The sequence below is a fragment of the Triticum urartu genome, chromosome 7A (assembly GCF_056163025.1).
Source record: "Triticum urartu cultivar PI428250 chromosome 7A, HENAU_Tu73, whole genome shotgun sequence".
NCBI lineage: Eukaryota > Viridiplantae > Streptophyta > Magnoliopsida > Poales > Poaceae > Triticum > Triticum urartu.
The window spans coordinates 744505217-744527861 of NC_141879.1; the positions used below are offsets into that span (position 1 = coordinate 744505217).

At 43.8% G+C, this 22645-nt stretch overlaps 1 non-coding gene and 1 pseudogene across 2 annotated transcripts; one reads left to right on the forward strand and one right to left on the reverse strand.

Moving 5' to 3' along the window:
- Positions 1 to 16752: 16752 nt before the first annotated feature.
- LOC125521846 (uncharacterized) lies at positions 16753 to 19351 on the forward strand (annotated as a pseudogene). The gene is made up of 2 exons (XR_015611857.1): positions 16753 to 18151; positions 19125 to 19351. The product of XR_015611857.1 is annotated as an uncharacterized LOC125521846 (transcript).
- A 1260-nt stretch (positions 19352 to 20611) lies between these two features.
- TRNAP-AGG (transfer RNA proline (anticodon AGG)) lies at positions 20612 to 20683 on the reverse strand. The gene has a single exon. It is a non-coding gene; the product is annotated as a tRNA-Pro (tRNA).
- Between the last annotated feature and the right edge of the window lie 1962 nt (positions 20684 to 22645).

Below are 22645 nucleotides of genomic sequence, written 5' to 3' on the forward strand. Positions count from 1 at the left end.
CTTCTGGCTCGACCAAAGGTTGACCCCGGACATATTTCCGTTTTATTTCCTCCTCTGTAATCACAGGCATGTCCTCGATCTCGAGGAGTTGTCCAACAGTGATCTTGAGTTCTTCAGCCTGCATTATATGCTCCTGGGTTATTACCTCATCGCCCACCTCGGGAACATAAACTGTTTGGCCACAATAATCTTGGGCACGCGTACTGTCACGTGTTGTTGGCGGCACAACAAGCGGGGGGATCGATTGCGCCGCCTGTTCTCCCATCTGGGCAACGGTTTTCCCGCATTTTTCGATAGCTGCTTGTTGTTTGCTCGAGCTCGAGCTCGCCTCCTTCTGTAGACGTTGTCGATGTAACTTCCTGATGTGGCGCTCATAGTCTGTGTCAACAGGCTTAGGAGCTGGTGGTTGAGCCATACGAATGAAGTGGTCAACTACTTCCACAGGCACTTTCTCCCTTGGCGGCGGTGGCGGTTTCGGTCCAAAATGGGCGTCGACTTCTGCCCGCACTATGGCATTGGTTTGCTCCTCGGTCCTGTCGTAAGCCCTCACAGGAAGAGGAGTAGTGAGGTTTGGACCATATTTATATCGCTTGCCTCCGCCTGTACTTCCTGTACTATGACCTCGACTGGTACCGCTACGCACCATAGTTGCGGGGTGTCTCTTCTGCGATTGCTGAGGCGGCGGAGACGGCTGACGGGGCTGAGTTGGACGAGGAGGAGTGGCCTGAAGCTGTGCCGGACTTGGAGGAGGAGTGGCCTGAGGTTGTGCCGGACTTGGAGGAGGAGTGGACGTATGATGTTGTGTCGGACTTGGAGGAGGAGTGGCCTGACACTTTGCCGGACTTGGACGAGGAGGAGTGGCCTCACGCGTTGGTGGACTTGGAGGAGCGGGAGTCTGCTGACTCGGTGGCGGACTTCGACGAGGAGTCGGGTGACGCGGTGTCGGTGGCCTTCGAAAAATGATGCAATCCTTTCTCCATAGGATGATACGATGTTTGGCATCTCCGAGTGTGTGCTCCTCGTCACCTCCAGGAATGTCAAGCTCTAGCCCCGAATATTGGTCCACCACCTCATCAACCAAGACACGAGCATAGCCCGCTGGAATCGGGTTGCAATGGAAGGTTGCCTCGGGGGAATTTGAAAAAGCAACGGCGTCCGCCACCTTCATGGATATGTTCTTCATTTTGAAGTGTAGCTCGCAGTTAGTGTTCTCCGTGATGTCATCCACGGGGTATCTATCCAGCACTACTGCGTCGCCCGGGGCAGAACCCATGCTGCTTCTCGGCATGGATGGGGCAGTGGTATCCAATGCTGGATCATCCGCTAGCTGCTGCAGCTGCTGAGACCCCCTTTGCTGGCTAAGTGAGTCGATCTGCTCCTGCTGCCGCTGGAATTTAGCTGCCAATTCCGCTTGACTTGCTTCTAGGCCTTGAAGGCGTTCATAGTCCCGCTTCCTCTGCTCCTCCTCCATCTTCCTCTTCTTCTCCTCCGCAATCTTCTTTCTCGCACGGGTTCTGTAGTCGGCGTTCCAGTCCGAAAACCCCTCATACCACGGAATAGCGCCCTTGCCTCGTGTTCTTCCCTGGTGTTCAAGATTTCCCAGGGCACGCGTAAGCTCGTCGTTCTCTCTGTTGGGCTGGAACACCCCCGATCGAGCCTCTTCTATTGCAACAAGTAGCGCATCGTCGGCTCCGTTCAGACATGCCTTCGTCGAAACATTGCCTGTCTTCGGGTCCAACTCCCCCCCATGCGCATAGAACCAAGTCCTGCACCTGGGGGGCCAGCTCTTAGTAACCGGAGTGACACTTGCATCCTCCATCTCTTTCTCAGACTTATCCCACTTAGGCATTGCCACCGCGTAGCCACCTGGCCCCAGCTTATGGAATTTATCCTTTTTTTCGGCATTGGCCTTGTTTATTCTCGACCGTTCCTTAGATAATTCTGAATCCTTGAATTTCACGAAATCGTCCCAATGAGCACTTTGATTCTCTAGTATCCCCTTGAATACTGGAGTCTTCCTTCCTCCCTTGACGTACTTCTCCCACGTCGTTCTCTTGTGGTTCTTGAATGCAACCGCCATCTTCCTAAAAGCAGCGTCCTTGACTTTCCGCACATCTGCTTCTGTGAAATTATCTGGTAGGGTGAAATGTTCCATGAGAGTATCCCAAAGCAGTTTTTTTATTCTCGTCCACAAAAGTAACATTTGGACGTGGCTTTGCTGGCTTTCTCCATTCTTGAAGGGAGATCGGGAGTTGGTCCTTCACAAGAACTCCGCACCGACAAACGAACTTGTCCGCAATCTTCTTAGGCGCTAATGGTTCGCCATTAGGTTTGAATGCCTCGATATTGTACTTCACGCCCTCCTTCAACTTTTTGTTCGGGCCTCGTTTCGTCCTTTTGCCTGAAGATTTGCTCGATCCGGATGGCTGAAAGAAGAAAGATCGATTCGTTAATATATCTTCAACTCATTTAAAACATGCGATGATCACCAGATTCCTGCTTATATAAATATATATACCTCGCCGGTGTTTGTTGTTTCAGGATCAACATGTTCTTCGTCGTAGTTCATGACTTCATCTTTTCGGTCGTCGCGATCGAATGTCATATCACCCTCTCCGGTGTTGTTTAGAAATTCGGAGCCGTCAAAATCTTCTTCATTCTGATCATCATCTGGCCCGCGTATGATATCGAACATGGTCTGTTCTCTCTCTTTGTCGGTATTGTCCGCCATAGCTTTTATTTAACTATGCCAAAAGAAATATAAAACAATTTAGTATAATCTCGAATAATAGATATAATCTCGAATACATCGTCTCGAATAATAGATATAATCTCGAATACATCGTCTCGAATAATAGATTTAATCTCGAATACGTCTTCTCGAATAATAGATATAATCTCAAATACATCGTCTCAAATAATATATATAATCTCGAATAAATCATCTCGAATATTATATATCGAATACATCACTAGCTAGCTAGCTAATAAAGATCGAATACTAGAGAGTAATCTAGGCGGTGGACAACCAAAGTGAAGGAACCATCACTGGATCATAGCTCGGGTGATCTCCCCAAAGAACCTGCCAGGTATTGGAGAACCTGACGTCCATAGCAGCCATGTAGCGATGGACGTGCTCGTCCTCCTCCCTGACACAGCGATGTACCACCTCCGGCGGGGCCGGCTCCCTCCGCACCGAAAGTGGCCCACGCGAATGCCACCAAAGGAGATGAGGGTCGACGACGGGACCCGGGGCCGGGTTCCTCACCAAGCGTCGCGCCCCTGAAGGTAGCACCTCCCAGTGCCAGCCCGGCGGAGCCCAGTCCCGGACATGGGTCCTCTGAAGCAGGACGTCGTCGCGAACGGGTCGACGGCGAGGATGCGGGCCGGGCATCGTCGACAACAAATACTATATGCAAATGTAACACTAATTATGCTATCATTGCATATGTCAAAATTCTATATGCTATTTCATACTAATTAAGCATCTAACACTAAAAACAGAAAAAACAACTTCTATACATCCATTAAAAACACAAAAACAACATTATATAAAAAAATTCCATACTAATTAAACACTAATTATATCCGGGCTCACTAAAAACACTAAGCATCTAACACTAAGCATCTAACACTAAGCATTGCATATGTCAAAATTCTATATGCTATTCCATACTAATTAAACACTAAGCATCTAACACTAAAAATAGAAAAACAACTTCTATGTGCGTGTGTGTGTGTTCATCATGCATGCTTGTGTGTGTGTATATGGGCTCGGGGGGGCGGCGCCCATGGTGGCCACCGGGGGCGAGGGAGAGGGGTTAGAGGGGGAGAGCTCACAGCAGGGTCACACAGGGTCACACAAAGATTCTTCGTCACGCGCATCACGTCGATTGCGGAGCGGACCTCGAGGTCTTTCCAATAGGGCAGGTCCCAAAATATAGATTTCTTCTTCCACATGGGTGCGCGTCCGTCAGCGTCATTCGGAACAGGTTGTCCACCAGGACCCTTCCCAAAGACCACCTTCAAATCCTTGACCATATCATGTACATCAGCACCAGTACGGTGGCGAGGCTTCGTCCGGTGATCCGCCTCACCTTTGAAATGCTTGCCTTTCTTTCTTACGGGATGCCTGCTCGGAAGAAATCGACGATGTCCCAGGTACACATTCTTATTAGCCAAATATATACTGCCGGTATCGTCCAAACAGTGCGTGCATGCGCGGTATCCCTTATTTGTCTGTCCTGAAAGGTTACTGAGAGCAGGCCAATCATTGATGGTCACGAACAGCAACGCCTTTAGGTCAAATTCTTCCCCCATGTGCTCATCCCACGCACGTACACCTGTTCCATTCCACAGTTGTAAGAGTTCTTCAACTAATGGCCTTAGGTACACATCAATGTCGTTGCCGGGTTGCTTAGGGCCTTGGATGAGCACTGGCATCATAATGAACTTCCGCTTCATGCACAACCAAGGAGGAAGGTTATACAAACATAGAGTCACAGGCCAGGTGCTATGGTTGCTGCTCTGCTCCCCAAAAGGATTAATGCCATCTGCGCTTAGACCAAACCATACGCTCCTTGCGTCATCTGCAAACTCCTTCCCGTACTTTCTTTCGATTTTTCTCCACTGCGACCCGTCAGCGGGTACTCTCAACTTTCCGTCTTTCTTACAGTCTTCTCTGTGCCATCGCATCGCCTTGGCATGCTCTTTGTTTTGGAACAAACGTTTCAACCGTGGTATTATAGGAGCATACCACATCACCTTGGCAGGAATCTTCTTCCTGGGGCGCCGGCCCTCGACATCACCAGGGTCATCGCGGCAGATCTTATAGCGCAATGCACCACATACCGGGCAAGCGTTCAAATCCTCGTACTCACCGCGGTAGAGGATGCAATCATTAGTGCATGCATGTATCTTCTGCACCTCTAACCCTAGAGGGCAGACAGCCTTCTTTGCTTCGTACGTACTCTCGGGCAATTCGTTGTCCTTTGGAAGCATATCCTTTATCATTACCAGCAACTTTCCAAATCCCTTGTCAGATACACCATTCTCTGCCTTCCATTGCAGCAATTCCAGTGTGGTTCCCAGCTTTTTCTTGTCACCTACGCAATTCGGGTACAACAATTTTTTGTGATCCTCTAACATGCGCTGCAACTTCTTCTTCTCCAAATCACTTGCGCAGTTTCTCTTTGCATCGGCAATGGCCCGACCTAGATCATCAACGGGCTCATCTGATGCCTCTTCTTCAGCTTCTTCCCGCATTGCCGGCTCAGCTTCTTCCCGCATTACCGGCTCAGCTTCTTCCCCCATTGTTGTATCATCGTATTCAGGGAACCCATGGCCAGGATAGCTGTCGTCGTCCTCTTCTTCTTCATTGTCTTCCATCATAACCCCTCTTTCTCCGTGCTTGGTCCAAACATTATAATGGGGCATGAAACCGGACTTAAACAGGTGGACGTGAATGGTTCTTGACGTAGAGTAATTGTGACCATTCTTACAGCGAGCACATGGACAAGGCATAAAACCATCCGCCCGCTTGTTTGCCTCAGCCGCAAGCAGAAAAGTATGCACGCCCTCAACGAACTGGGGAGAGCATCGGTCATCGTACATCCATTGCCGGCTCATCTTCATTACACAACACCGAATAGACCAAATTAATACAAGTTCATACATAAAGTTCATACAACACTTAAATGCAACAAACAAATAACTCTCTAGCTAAAGCATTTAAATGCAACAACAAATACGATCAAGATCGCAACTAAGATAACAATGGATCCAACAGCATAATGATACCAAGCCTCACTATCGATGGCATATTTTCTAATCTTTCTAATCTTCAAGCGCATTTTCTCCATCTTGATCTTGTGATCATCGACGACATCGGCAACATGCAACTCCAATTCCATCTTCTCCCCCTCAATTCTTTTCAATTTTTCTTTCAAGTACTCGTTTTCTCTTTCAACTAAATTTAACCTCTCGGCAATAGGGTCGGTTGGAATTTCCGGTTCACATACCTCCTAGAAAAAATTTCTATGTCAACTTGATGGGCATAATTTGTCATAAACACGAAATGCAACTAGTTTTAAAAGAGAATATACATACCACATCCGAATCATAACAAGGACTAGGGCCGACGGGGACGGATATCAAAACCATGGCACTATATGTATAACAAACAACGTACGGGTAAGATAATTATACGAGTAACTATATATCCAAATCACACAAACATCAATTTTTATATAAAATTTCATGAACAAGAGGCTCACCACAAGGTGGTGCCGGCGACGGGACAGTGCGGGCGATCGACGGTGGCTACGATGGAGATTTAGAAGGCACTAAGTAAACCACACCTACATATGCAAACTAAGTGTTATTTTTGACCTCAAATTGCATATAAATCAAATACTAGCACATATATATATCCTCCCAAATTACTAAAATCACAAATTAATCACTATATAAACCAATGCAAGAGCTAATCTAGCAATGAGAGATGAAAGGACAAAGTTGCTAACCTTTGTGATCATTTGAATGGATGAGGGCCTTCAAATCTTGACAAATTTTGGGCAAATTTTGTGATGAACTCGAGAGGAAGAAGGGAAGAACAGAGGAGAGGGAGAGGGGAAAGGGGGAAGAACAGAGTGCTGGTGGACGAAGGGTTTATATAGGACGACCTTTAGTACCGGTTCGTGGCACGAACCGGTACTAAAGGGGCTGGAGGGGCCCCAGTCTGACAACATCCTGCCACCACTCTCATTAGTACCGGTTCGTGGCACGAACCGGTGCTAAAGGTTTGCCACGAACCGGTACTAATTAAAGCGGCCCGGCTAGCCGTTGGAACCGGCACTAATGTATACATTAGTGCCGGCTCAAATACAAACCGGCACTAATGTGCTTCACGTTTGACCCTTTTTCTACTAGTGGGCATCGGGGATGGGCACGGTGAAAGTGAAGCACTGGACGATACATAAGATGGTTCTTTTTTTTGCAGGATATACATTGCTGGTTGCTATGCCCTGGTGGCATAAGATTGTCTCCTGGAAAATTTTGATGTTGTCTGTCGATATTTATCTAGGCTGGTTCGCTATTTGAGGCTGCCAAGCTGCAGTGGTTTTGCTTCATGATTTTTTTTTTTGCTATTCTCATGGAAGTATGAATAAGCTCTTAGCCTCTTACGTACTGTGATTTCTGAGGCGTACACACTATTTTTTCAGGTTGCTTTATTGGAAGTAACTGTATACACCTGTTCGAACAGCTAATTTCAGAAACCATATATATGCTTTGGCAGTAGACATCAAGAATATTGCTGGCCATTTTGGGTTGTTGGCCGGTTGGATTAATTGCTGCTGCACAATCGATCTTCAACGTGATTATGAAGATCGTGTGGCCGTTTGTTTACCATACTGCTGTTTAACTCTGTTGGGAGTCAAAGTGTGACTCACTTGATGAGACGATGATGAATTGTTTTTTATAAAATTAGGGGGGAAAGCCCCTTGAAAAGGGGAATTTTGTGTGGGATCTAAATATCTTGAGAGACCGATTGCAGTAAGTCGGTAGGTGTGGTGTACACTTGTCAGTATTGCAGAAGGAAGCTCGCTGGGTGCTGTGTGAATTGGCATTGCAGCTAATAGCAAATTAAGCTTCGAAGGAAGAAGACAGTTCTGCCATTGGACAGTAAAGGAGCCTCGCTCGTTGATAAGAGAAGAGTGTATTTGTCTGAATGCATGCTACTTCACACAGATTGATTTCCATGACATCAAATTCGGTAGGTATTTGAAAGCAATTCTTCTATACATGTAAAAAAATTGTAAAAATACTACTATATGCATGTAAAAAAGGGTGAAAGGAAACAAAATGCACTGTATGTAAAACTGGTAAAAGGAAAATCTAGTATATGTAAAAAATGGTAAAAAAGAATAATAGAATTGAACTTGGGACCTCCCGCAACCCAAGCAAGAATCATACCACTAGACCAAATGCCCTTAGATATTGTGATGGCATAAATGGCTTAGGATGACGATCCTGAATCAGGAAATGTACCGTTGGTTTTTAAGAAATTTTTGTACCCAATTAATCTTGAGGTAATCAGTATAGCACCTGTTCTTTGATTGCATTGTGGCTAGAATTCTTTGGACCTTGTGTCTAATTGCTTTAATTTAGAACCTATCTGTTCATAATCTGGATTTAACTGCTTTGTACTCCCTGTGGAGTTTGTGGATCTTATGTAATGATATCTGTTTTCAGGGAAGGGTTTGGAGAAGTGTCAGGCAGGTGCATTCTATCCAAACTGAGTGTGTATATCAATCAGTGAAAGGTTCTCCGCAATGATGCTCAATCGGCTCTCCTACTACGCTGCATACGCTTGTTGGACCATCGGCGAGGGGAGATTTGCGCCTCTCCTGGACCTAGCTCTCCTTGTGAGTGCAAACGTGTTGGGAATCGTTGCATGGAAAACAAAAAACTATTCCCTGCGAGATAACGAATTCACCCAAGATCTAATCTACTAGATGCTAGCAACGAGTGGCAGTAAGTCTACATACCTTGTAGACCAGAGCGGAAGTCTACATACCTTGTAGACCAAGAGCGGAAACATACAATGAACGTGGTCAATGTAGTCGTAGTTTCTTCGTGATCCAAGCCGATCAAGCGTCGCACAACCGTCACCTCCGAGATATGCACACGTACGAGTCGGTGACGTCTCCTCCTTCTTGGTCCAGCAAGCAAGAGGGAGAAGTAGATGAGATCTAGGCCAGCACGACGGCGTGGTGGTGGATTTTACGGTGGAGCTCCAGGAGGGCTTCGCCAAGTGGCTGCGAAGGTGGAACGTATGGAATGAGAGGGAGGCGACCAGCAACCTGGATGTCAGGTGCTGCAGCCAGCCCCTCCCTCCTCTATTTATAGGCGTGGGGGAGGAGTCATGACCCCTCCTCCAAATTCTAAGGGCTATGCACCAAAACGGGGTAATGAAATGCCCTCCTTACTTCCCCATCGATCGCAATCCCCCTTTCTAGTGATCTTAATCTAATCTTTGGGGGATTTGATCCTATTCCTTTAAGAGAGGGATTTGATGCACGTAGACTACAGGTGTGGAGCCTTGGCCCACCACCCACGTCCATGTGGGTCCCTCCATGCAGGTGGACCCCACTCCCGAACATTCTAGAACCTTCGCAATACAATACCGAAAAATCCCAAACTTTTTCGGTAACCTAAAAAATACTTTCCATATATGTTTTATTGGTCTTCGGACCATTTCAAAGCTCCTCGTGATGTCTGGGATCCCATCTGAGATTCCAAACTACCTTTAGTCTCACCATTATGAATATCCCATTACTACCCTAGCATTACCGAACGTTAAGCATGTGATCCTACGGCTTCGAGAACATGCAGACATGATCGAGATGCCTCTCCGATCAATAATAAATAGCAAGAACTAGATGCCCATAATCACTCCCACATATTCAGTGTAGATCTTTATCGGTTTAAACCACGATGTGAAGGATTTCATATACAATTCCCTTTGTCTAGCAATATGTCACTTGCCCGAGATTCGATCGTCGATATCACCTTACCTAGTTCAGTCTCATTACCGACAAGTTCCCTTTACTCGTTCTTTAATACAATATCCCCATGACTAAACACATTATTCACATGTTTGCGAGCTACTTAGGATGTTGTATTACCGAGAGGGCCCAGAGATATCTCTCAGTCACATGCAACCCAACTAGTACCTTACGAGATATCTGAAGAGCACCTTTATGATCACCCAGTTATGGAATGACGTTTGATACCCACAAAGTATTCTTTCGGTATTAGGGAGTGGCACGATCTCATGGTCTAAGGAACAAACACTTGAAATTAAGAAAGTTGTTGCAAATTAAACTAAGTGACAAGATCATATGCTAAACTTATGATTGGATCTGCCCTTCACATCAGTCTCCTAATGATGTGATCTCGTTATTAATGACAACTCATGTCTATGGTTAGGAAACTCTAACCATCTTTAATCAATGAGCTAGTCAAGTATAGGCTCACTAGGGACACAGTGTTTGTTTATGTATCCACACACATGTACTTGAGTTTTCGGTTAATACAATTATACCATCGAGAATAAACACTTATCCAGAACAAAAATATATGATAATAACAGCTTTATTATTGCCTTTAGGGCATATTTCAACAAAACGATGAAGAACAACGAGAGTTTGTGATAATCAATTCTGACTAGTTTCAGCCAGGCTGATTCCACTCTCTATTTTCCTTCGTTTATGTATTTGTTTCCATTCTCAAGGTTTCTAAGTTTGGAGTTGTTCTAGCATGTTATTGGAACATCCGTTTGGTAGATGTTTACCTGGCTGGCTAACTTTGGTTATTCCTGGGAGCTTTGAACTCTGTTGCATGGTTTCATTAATGGAAATGGAGCTGGGAGGGGACGATACCTTTTATTTATTTAAACAATCTCGAGGTTTCCGTATGGAATAAATACTATTAAGGTGACATCTTCTTGTGTGTCAAATTTTTTATTTGGGTCGAGTTGTTCTCTCTTGGGTTCGAACCACTGCGGCTCCCATTTTCCTCCTAGTTTCTTTGCCTACTTCCCCGACTAGTGGGGTCCACACATTAGAAAGGGATAGAGAGAGAGCTGACAAGCGGGAACAAGGGTATTTTGGTCATATATCTTGGGCAACATGCTTTGACCGGACGGTAACGGTGAAAAATTGCATTTTTTTAGTACAGCGGAACAATGGCATTTTTTTAGCAGTGAAAACTTTAGTGGAAAATTGTGTAGTGTAGCACAACTAGTGGCGCACTGGTAAAAACCCTTTCTATAATTACTTTGATTCCTAAAGATAGTAATGTTAAGGAAATGAGGAATTTTAGACCTATCAACCAAGGCTATGAGTTACAGGGTCTCCTTGTTAGTGATAGAATGCTTTTCTTTCTAATCAAACTGCACTCATTCATTAGGTGGGGGTCATTTTTAAAGTGTCGAGATGCCTCATGAGGTCATCATGAGATTCATACCTCTAACTCTAGTACCCTTATTGTTAGGCCGGATTAAGGAAAACCTATGACAAAGTAAATTGGGATTTCCATTTGGAAATGCTTACTTCTAGAGGATTTGGTGAGAAATGGACTATGACGGTGTCTTGGATAAGGGGGTACTAACCCAGCCAGCCCATTCTCCTCGGACTGGGCTGCTACCTCTTGAGCACTGCGTTGGTTTTCCCTTGAAGAGGAAAGGGTGATGCAATAAAGTAGCGTAAGTATTTCCCTCAGTTTTTGAGAACCAAGGTATCAATCCAGTAGGAGACCACGCTCAAGTCCCACGCACCTACACAAACAAATAAGAACCTTGCAACCAACACGATAAAGGGGTTGTCAATCCTTTCACGGCCACTTGCAAAAGTGAGATCTGATAGAGATGATAAGATAATATTTTTGGTATTTTTATGATAAAGACTAAAAGTAAAAAAAGCAAAATAAACGGTAATAGAAGTAGCTCGTTGTCGGGAGATTAATATGATGGAAAAAAGACCCGGGGGCCATAGGTTTCACTAGTGGCTTCTCTCATGAGCATAAGTAATATGGTGGGTAAACAAATTACTGTCGAGCAATTGATAGAATTGAGCATAGTTATGAGAATATCTAGGTATGGTCATGTATATAGGCATCACGTCCGTGACAAGTAGACCGACTCCTGCCTGCATCTACTACTATTACTCCACACATTGACCGCTATCCAGCATGCATCTAGAGTATTAAGTTCATAAGAACAGAGTAACGCTTTAAGAAAGATGACATGATGTAGAGGTATAAACTCATGCAATATGATATAAACCCCATCTTTTTATCCTCGATGGCAACAATACAATACGTGTTGTTTTCCCTACTGTCACTGGGATCGAGAACCGCAAGATTGAACCCAAAGCTAAGCACTTCTCCCATTGAAAGAAAGATCAATCTAGTAGGCCAAACCAAATTGATAATTCGAAGAGACTTGCAAAGATAACCAATCATATTTAAAAGAATTTAGATGAGATTCAAATATTGTTCATAATAATCTTGATCATAAACCCACAATTCATCGGATCTCAACAAACACACCGCAAAAGAAGATTACATCGAATAGATCTCCAAGAGAATCGAGGAGAACTTTGTATTGAGATCCAAAGAGAGAGAAGAAGCCATCTAGCTAATAACTATGGACCCGAAGGTCTGAGGTAAACTACTCACACATCATCGGAGAGGCTATGGTGTTGATGTAGAAGCCCTCCGTGATCAATGCCCCCTCCGGCGGAGCGCCGGAAAAGGCCCCAAGATGGGATCTCACGGGTACACAAGGTTGCGACGGTGGAAATAGGGTTTTTGGCTCTGTCCCTGATGTTTTCGGGGTACGTAGGTATATATAGGAGGAAGAAGTAGGTCGGTGGAGCTACGAGGGGCTCACGAGGGTGGAGGGCGCGCCCCCTGCCTCTTGGCCTCCTCGTTGATTGCTTGACGTCCACTCCAAGTCCTCTGGATCACGTTTGTTTCAAAAATCACGTTCCCGAAGGTTTCATTCCGTTTGGACTTCGTTTGATATTCCTTTCCTTCGAAACACTGGAATAGGCAAAACAAACAACAATTTGGGCTGGGCCTCCGGTTAATAGGTCAGTCCCTAAAATAATATAAAAGTGTATAATAAAGCCCATTGAACATTCAAAGCAGATAATATAATAGCATGGAACAATCAAAAATTATAGATACGCTGGAGACGTATCATGGGCCGGCGAGCCGCCATTCGTAATCAAGATGGACTCCGGAGGCCGCGCGTAGGAGGCGTGTTCAAGATTGCCTCCCCTGAAGACTTGACGTATACTCCAAGATCCCTGCCGCCGCCTAGCTCATAGCTACCGACCTTGTAACCCTAGATACCCTTCTTGGCCTGTATATAAGTCATAGGGTTACACAAAATCATTCACCCAACCCTAGAGTTAGACCACACATTACGATCTGGAGGTCAATCAATTCTGTACTTGATACGCCAAGGGAAATTTTTTGTGAAAAATCAAGGAACATTTTCTAATATTGTGTACATTTTCTACAAATTCACGAACATTTTCTGAAACTGTAACATATTTTTGAATCGGCAAATTTTTTTAAGAAAGTCATGGACATTTTACAAAATAATTAAAAACATTTTCTAAAAATGATCAACAATTTTTAATTCACATTTTTTTCAAATTGATGAACATTTTTTGAATATGCAAAAATGTTTTGTCCTAAGCATTTTTTGTGAAATAGTGAACATTATTTAAATATGCGGACTTCTTTTCTAATTTGTGGTCATTTTTTGAATTCGTGAACATTTTTTCAAATTCCTGAATATTTTTTGTATTTCTTGAATAATTTTGAAATATTTTAACATTTTTTAAATCACAATATTTTTTAATCTAGTAAGATTTAAGATTTCTTGAACATTTTTCATAATTCACAAATTATTTGAAATTTAAGAACCTTTTTTTTAATCTGGGATTATTTTATCAAAGAATAAAAACAGAAAATTAAAAAAAAGGAAAAGTAGAATAAAAAATGGGGCATCTAGGCCCGCAAATGGGTCGGCCCAAACTGGCGTGTCGGGGAAGGGAGGGTGCGCATTTGCACGATCCCTGGCACGCACCTCGCTAAATAGTGGGTTTTGCCATTGGCTTGGTCCTCTCCTAACGCGTCCCCCTCCCTAATCCCTAGGGAGGCTGGCCGCAGCGAGAGCTCCCGTGCCCAAGAAAGCAAGTGCTCGGCGGCAAACTCCGGAGCACCCCCAAAGCCCGCTCAATGTATCCATTAGAACTCAAGAGCCATATGCTAACTTTCTTGCGACAATATAAACTTATTCTATGGTAACACGAATGAATTCTTATGTACCTGCGAACAAGTATCTCTTGCAGGACATTTGACAGGAAAAATAGCGTGGAGCACTTTTTTTTAAAGAACATTACAATAAGTAACTGAAATATCATATAATTCTGATGAGTAAATTCCTATTGTACTTGTTTTAGTGTACCAATTTAGCTTATAATCCATTGAACACATTTGTAAATGCATAAAGCACAACTGAAACACTCTGACATTTTAGAAACTAGCAAGGTCCTATACCCTCATATTTGACCATTATTTTCTAAATGCAATTAGTAATAGAACTATTTTTATATTTCGTGAGAATTCAAATCGTAGGTAATAAGTTAAGCAAGGCTTGTGCAAAAGTGATGCACTATGTTTGGTACACAACCAGAATATGAACAAGAGCTCTGCAGTTCTTCTTGACGGATAGAAAATTATGCCCATAGACAACCATAGGTTGAACTACTTCTACGATAATAACTACAAATATATTAAATAATATTCATGCTAATAGGCATTAAACTCACTATCCAACTATATTAAACGGATAAATTGTTGCTTTTTAGGGAAATGAATAGAAAATTCTGCAATAACCTAGAATTTTGTTGTTAAAGCATATTTTTGGATAGTCACATGAATAAATGGTCAAATCTCTGCACTGAGGTCAATAAGTAGTACAGGCAGTAGAATACATCCTTCTCAAATGAGACCTGACTAGATCTTTCATTTTCAAATTTCCTTATATATTGTCAACTTGGGAACAATATACTTTCACAAGCAAGTTATCACAAAATACAGGAGCTTGCCAATGCTATTCATGACAATTTGTATAACTTAACAACATACAATCTCTTATATATTATCCCAATGTCTCTAAACCTATACGGTTGGACACACACCCTCCCATCCCGCGACCATGACGATGGTACGTCGGGGAGAAACGACTCCTTTGTACATAGAGGGTACGATGCCTCCGTGCCCTAGAGGATAGAGAAAACTATCCTTAAAGGTGACCACTCCTTGACATATGCTCTATGGCCTCACCTGCTCTTCGAGGCCTCCCATCTCGTGTTCCTTCGTATGGTCCAAGAAAAGACCGTATGCGACCCACTCCGACATGCGCCGTGACGTCACTCCTCCTGCCAAAGGTGGCAGCTCCTATTTGGTGCATACGGTGACCTGGCGCGTACCCCCCTCAGCAATGGTATTCCTAGGGGACGGCCCATTTTTCGCTCGTCTCGGGTAGGTTCTAGAACCTTCCATGAACCAGATTTTTTCCTTTTCGTTGTCTTCCTTTTTTATTTTTTTTATTTTTTCGTTTTTATCTTTTTTATTGTTATTCTTTTTATTTTTTATGTTTTCTTCTTTTTCCATTTGCAAAAAACTTTAAAACTCGTGAACAATTTTGAATTTGTGAACAATTTTTGAAATCGTGAAAACTTTTCAAATACATGAACAATTTTTTTTAAATCATGTACATTTTTTAAATTTGTGAACATTTTTTACAAACTCATGACCATTTTTAAAAATTCATGAACCTTTTTAAAATTTTCTAGATTTTTGGAACACATGAACAATATTTTTTTGAACCGGCGATTATTTGTTGAAATTTGGGAAGAATTTTTGTAATTCAAGAACATTTTTTTAGGTCATGAATAATTTTCAAATCTGTGATTTGTTTTTAAATTTGATAACTTTTTTGAGAAAATTTGCTGAACTTTTTTAGAATATTGTGAATATTTTCTACAAATTCACGAACATTTTGAGAAACTGTGAACATCTTTCTGAATTGGCAAACCATTTTACTGAAACTCGTGAACATTTTTCTCAATTTCTCGGAACATTTAAAAAACAATGAACGTGAACAGTGTTTGAATATGCGTACATATTTTTGGAATATTCTAACATTTTTTATGAATCGTGAACAGTGTTTGAATACGCGTACATATTTTCTAATTCATGAACTAGTTTTGAATTTCTTGAACAATTTAGAACTATGTTAACATTTTTTGAAATCACGAATTTTTTAATCCATTAACATTTAAGATTGCTTGAACATTTTTTTTCATAATTTACAATTTTTAAAAATTTGAGAAGCTATTTAATCCTGAATTATTTTAACAAAGAGTAAAACGAAAACAGAAAAAAATGGAAAAATGAACAAAAATAATAGGGCACGTAGGGGCCCGCAAATGGGCCGACCCAAACTTGTGCGCCGGGGGGAAGGGAGAGTGCGTGTTTTGCACAATCCCTGACCCTCACGCAGCCCCTCCCCAATCTAGGGGGCTGGCCGCAGTGAGAGTTCCCGTGCCCAAGAAAGTAAGTGCTCGGCGACAAGCCCCCAAGCACCTCCTAAGCCCGCTCAGCAAATTCCTGAGCATTGATGGCACCAAGTTTGCTTCTATGTGTATCCGGGACTCTGTCTCCATTCCTGACGACAGAAAGATTCCAACAAGTGATGTATATATGGATGTTGTCCAGATGAATTTCCCTTTTTTATCCAACCTACAGATGAAATTTAATAGACAGATTTATGGAGCTTTAAGCTATAATTTATTTTCTAAACGTTTTGAAGGATAAAGCGACAGTTTTCCAATCCATGGAGCTGAATGGCTTCGCAGAGCTGAATGGCTTCACAGAGCTGAGTGCCCCACTCACTGATGACTGGTCGCCCTAATTTTCTAAACATTTTTTAAGGTTAAAGCGACAATTTTTCAATACATGAAATTTAACAGGCATATTTGTAAGTAGATGTACATAGGATTAGGGAAGTAATATTTTTCCAAACGTTTTTTTTTGAAGCTTTCAATCCATGGAGCTAAATAAAATGGCTTCGTAGAGCTCACTATCCCACTCACTCGTCACTCCCACTGCCCCGAACCCTAACCCTAACCCTCGATCCCCTCCTTCCAGCCCCGCCGCCATGGCCGCGCCGCCGCCGCCGACCATTCCCGACGAGCTCCTGGAGGAGATCTTCATCCGCTTGCCCACCCCGGACGCGCTCGCCCGCGCCTCCGCCGCCTGCACCTCCTTCCGCCGGGTCATCAAAGGCCGCGCCTTTCGCCGCCGCTTCCGCACGCTGCATCGCCCTCCCTTCCTCGGCTTCATGGACGCGGGCGGATTCCACCCCGCCCAGGCGCCGCACCCCTCCGCCCCGCTCGCCGGCGCCCTCGCCCCCTCCGCCGCCGATTTCTCCTTCGTCCCGGCCGTCGTCTCTTCGTCCTCCTACTTCATGCCGCCGGGCGTCCAAGACGACGGGGAAGGCCCCCGCTGGCGCCCCTGCGACGGCCGCGTCCTCCTCGACTGGAGATCCCTCTACCCTGTTACATCCAAATGTGGACCTACCGCGAAGACGGCCGTGAGGTGAGCATCCTCTTGGACTGCAGGGAGATTGGTGATAACGAACTCTGTGACCGCCTCACGTGGACCAAACGGGAGCGCTGCAATGCTGCCGACTTCCACCTCGCCGTCTGTGACCCCCTGTCCAGCAGATACGTGCTGCTTCCAACCATACCTGAGGACCTCGCCGCCCAGCCGCAGGAGTGCCTTTGAGATTTCCAGGCCGTGCTTGCTCCCAACACCACCGACGACGGCGAGGAACAGCCCTTCAAGGTGATATGAGTAGCAAGATACACGACGAAGCTTGTCCTCTTTGTGCTCCCGTCCACAACTATGCAATGGTCTATGCTCAAGCCTCCAATTTTCCCTTCTTTGGAACACATGTCCTGTTTTGACTGCGTGCGTGGCTGCTTCTACTGGACACAGCCTGCTGGCTGGAGTGACCATTTGATGGTGCTGGACACGCGCACCATGAGGTTTTCCACTGTCGACCTTCTCACCGGCTGCCATGTGGAGCTCAGCAATCTGCCTGACAAGAGCCGTGGCCGTCGTAGCCTAAATGCCGTTGTGATGGGCAGGGAAGGAGCCCTTGAGATGTTTTCCCTTGTCTGTCAACATGGATCCTTTGCCATCTACCATACCTCTCTAAAGAATAATTCGCAGCAATGGAAGTTAGAGAAGATCATACAGCTTCCTGGGCAGTATCATTCCATTTGCACAATGCGTGCAGCCGAGGGATTCTTGTTCTTCCGAGGCGCTCCAGAAGGTATTCATTTTGCGAATGTGGATTGTTACTCAATGGAGGTCAAGACTTATGAAATTACCAAAGTCTGCACAAAGATGGAGAATACCTTCAATCCCAGACGTGCCCTCCCATACTTTAGCTTCCCACCGCTGTTATCAGAACCAACTATCTGATCAACTGGTAAGCCTAAATATTGCCATTGGGTTCATGCATTGCTTGTTCTGCTCACATGATTATGTTGAAAATTAATTATTGTTCTATTGGGCCTGGCTACCTTGTGAAATTAGCTAGGAGAGGTACCTAATTGATGGTTTTAAGCTGATGTCTTAGTACTCCTTATTTACCTTGTTCTGTTTTCAAGAGCATAGAGTTCACATGTTATGGTCTGCTATTTTTTACTTATCTTGCTTCACTGCAATAAGATGGCTATAGGATTCTTGGGAAGCACGAATAAGCTTTTGCGCCTTTGTTCTTAAGCTATATTTTACTTTGTAATTTTGCAAGTAGGAAAGGTTCCCATGGTTATATAGAAAGTTAATTATTGTGCTATTGGGCTTGACTACCTTGTTTTTTTACGGAGGCTTCACTACCTTGTCAAACTAGCTAGGACAAGTAGTCAATTCATGGTTTATTTATTGTTCTATCTGCATGCATGTTTAACTCCTATGTATGTGATTGAGAATGCTAGCTGAGAAGAAAAGTTACAGACTGGTTTCGACAGCTAGTTTTTATTGCTCCATATCTTTGGAGAGAAGATGGCTTTCGCGCTTGCATCTTTATGTAGGAGTACATCGTTAGTCATACTTAGCACTTACTACACATTGTTCATTTAGTTGAATGAAGATATCCAAAACAAGACTGTTGCATAAGTTGTAAGTTGATGTTTGAAGGCTCTGAATCTAATATTTGTGAGCACTCCTTATTTGCCATGTTCCGTTTCCAAGAACAGATAGGGTTCACCTATTATGGTCTGCCAATTTTTCTGTATATTGCTTCCAAACTGCAAAATGAGCAGCTTGGGTGCCTTTGTTCCTAAGTTATGGTGTACTCCGCGGTTTAGCACATGCCTCCTTCCTAAGAAGTTGTGATAAGGAAATTTCCCATTGCATCAACTGCAGTTGCTTCAGTTCTCTAACTAAGTTCATTTATGCAGATCTGAGCTCGCTTGCTAGTCGTTTTGGTCTTGCTTGGGCGATCTACGCCTGTGGGGTTGGATGGCGGATGTTCAAGATTGTGCTGATGTGGTTTGATATGTCTGTATTAGTATGAATGTAAGCAGGATATGGTGTCAGCAAGTTGAGTTTGACCAACTCTGAGGGCTAAGACTCCGGTTTATATTATGTACTGATGTTTGTGTTGGAAGACTTCGATTTATGTTCCCCCTTTTAATCCATCTTCTTAGTCGAGATGAACATTGAATGTAAGCAGGATATGCTGTCAGAAAGTTTCCAAGGGTATTGTTGGGAACTTATGACTAGTACATGAAAATTTCCAAGGGTATTGTTGTGAGGTGGATGTGGAGTACCAAAATGAGTTGGTCAATTTCTGAGCACATATGAATGCCCTGTATTTGCCAGTTCGGGGCAATTTTTTGCTTATCTGCTCCTAATCTGGTACCGAAGGAAGAACTTTTCCCAAGTGTAGTTTCTGAATCTAAACTGTCCTATAATCCCTTCCTGTTTCGATTGCTTTTCGTCAAAATACTGACTAATTATGTTTGTGGCTAGGCAATGGCATTGTTGATGGCCTAGTGGGCATTGTGAAAGGTACCTTCATAAGCTTATGGGCCTTTTTTCTCTGTCCATCTTGCTCTCTACTCCCTCTGATCCATATTAACTGTCGCCGATTTAGTACAGCGACAATTTGTACTAAATCAGCGACAATTTGTATGGATCGGAGGGAGTAATAACTACTACTTGTATCGATCTATTGTAAGTCTGTCAATGACATATTCATGGCATGGGTATTGCTGTGAAGTGGACAAGCATGATATTTTGTGGATTACCAAAACGAGTTAGTGCTGTCCATTTTATCTATTCCAAAATCTTGTACCAAAGTGATAACTTTTTCCAAGTCGATAAACAACTACGCACCTGTTGCGGCTCATCTAAACTGTCGTCCTATTGTAATCCCTTCCTTTTTTCTGTCAGTCACTTTTCATCAGATAACACATTCGTTACTGACTAAAGTGGACCCGAAGCTTTTTTATGCTCTTCATGGAAATATCTAAGATGGTTTACTATTTCAGACTTTGGTTTTGCTTGACGATTTCTTCTTCTTCTCATGGAATGGAGCCCTTGCTGTGATTCATAAGGCGTTCGCCCTATTTTTCCAGGTTGCTTGATAGTAATAACTGCATTCAAACAGCTAGATTTAGAAACTACATATGCTTTGGCACTAGACATTGATAATGTTGTTGGTCATTCCGTGTTGTTGGATGGACTGATGTTTATAACTAACTATATATATGCTTTGGTAGTTACTGCGACATGATGGAGTCCCGATCAATGCTTACAAAGATCGTGTGGTTGTTTATTTGTCAGACTGATGTTTAACTCTACTGACATGTATACAAATGGTAAAAAGAATAAGGGCAAAAATTCTACCATATGTAAAAATGGTTAAAAAGAGAAAAAAATAGGGGCATTCCGAGAATTGAACTCGGGACCTCTCGCACCCTAAGCGAGAATCATACCACTAGACCAAATGCCCTTTCATGCTAGAAATTCCTTTCAAGTTCTTGTATCATCACATCGATCATTCGATCCCATCAATCGACGGCCGGCCGGGCACCGGAACGAGATAGCTACATGCACCGGAGCGAGAATGGATGGCACGACGAAGTTTTTGTTTCTTTTGGATGGAGCGAGCTAGCTACATACCTCATCCAGGAGCTTAAACAAGTGGAAAACTTACTAATTATATCACGGAGAAGAGACGAATGAGCTACACGGCTGCTCGCACGATCAGCTGCATGGCATAGCGTGTCTCTGCCGGTTATTCTATCTGCCTGAACTTTGAAATGAACCGACACTGCAAAATTTTCATTTCATAAAGCCATGGAGCAGAGGGAGCAGGCGCCGGAGGCACTGCACAATGCGTCAGCGACAAATAACGTAGTTCTGATCTACAATTACATCAGTCAATGGCTTCTTGTTCCTCGTGGCCATTTGGCATTGATAGTTCGCTCTGAACTGACCAAAACTTGTTGGTTGTTTCTCATCAGAATGTTCTCTGAGCTGAGCAAGGCCAGACGTGCTTCGATGGCTTCCTCAGCTTCCACCAGGAGGCAGTGCAAGCCGTGCCACGACACTATTTTTGATGTAGCCACGTGACCCCTGCCGGCCGCTCCATCCAGCGTAGCACCAGCATCTCAGCCTCGGCTAATCCTGTCACCACGCCAAGCGGCTCGGCTCAGGTAGGGACAGTGTGGCTGGGAGCCGCCATTTGCCGGCCACCGGCGTTGGAGGGGGTGGCTGGATGTCCCGATGTCAGGGGAGAAGTGAGGAGAGAGACAGGGTTGGGCGTGGACGTCCGGTTCGTCTGCTCAAAAAACCAGACACCAAACTAGGACTTAAAAGAAAAAACTGACTATATGGTACAAAATTGAAATAAAATGCAATGGGATAATATTGTGGCACAACTCTGATCAATTGGGGCAAAACTTAAGAATTCTCTCAAAATGGGGTAAAATCTGATACAAAAGCTGAACTTGAGGGTAAAAAGTACTAGAGTTTACTTAAAATTTTGCGCTAGAAGGGTTCTAGAATAGAACAAAATTTTAGGTTGGGCTGCGAGAATAAGGTAGATAGGAGGCGACTTATTTTTGCGGGCCACCCATAAGCACCAAAAAACTGGCCCTAATTTTCTGCCCTTTTAAATTTATCAAACGTCTTTTATTTTTGCGAGGGCAATTTTCAATCTATTCATCAACTGTCAAGGTAGCACAAAGAACACCAGAAGAAAAAAAAATTAGTTCTGTAGACCACATAGCGACAACTACTAGCACTGAAGCAAGCCAAAGGTGTGGCGCCGTCTTCGCCCCTCCCTCATCGGAGACGGGCAAACGTTGTTGTAGTAGATAGTCGGGAAGTCATCGAGTTAAGGCCTCATAGGACCAGCACACCAGCACAGCAACCGCCGCCGATGAAGAGAAGCATTGGTCGGAAGGATCCAATCTGTAGACACACGAACACAGACGAGCGAAGACATGATCCACGTGGATTCACTGAAGACAAACGCCAACCAATCCCGCGAGACCTGTCGGAGATAAACCTCCACACGCCCTCCGACGATGCTAAAAATACCATCGGGACGGGGATTAGGTGGGGAGAACCTTATTCCATCTTCAGTGAGCCGCCGCCGCCTCGCCTCTCTGAGCAGGACACAAACCCTAACAAAACTCAAAGAGAAAAGTATATTTTCATCCCTGAAGTTCCAAAAAAGTATAGACTTGGTCCCTCAAGATTTTTTTGTATACATTTTGTCCTTCAAGTCTCAAAATCAGATAATTTTGGTCCAAAACCAGATTTTGAGCACGTTGACTGGGATTTGACCAGATTTGACCGGGTTTGACCACATTGACTAGGTTTGACAGATGAATAGTAAATTCAAAAAAATAGCAAACAGATTCTAAAAACTATGAATTTTCTTGACAACAAAGATACTCGGGTG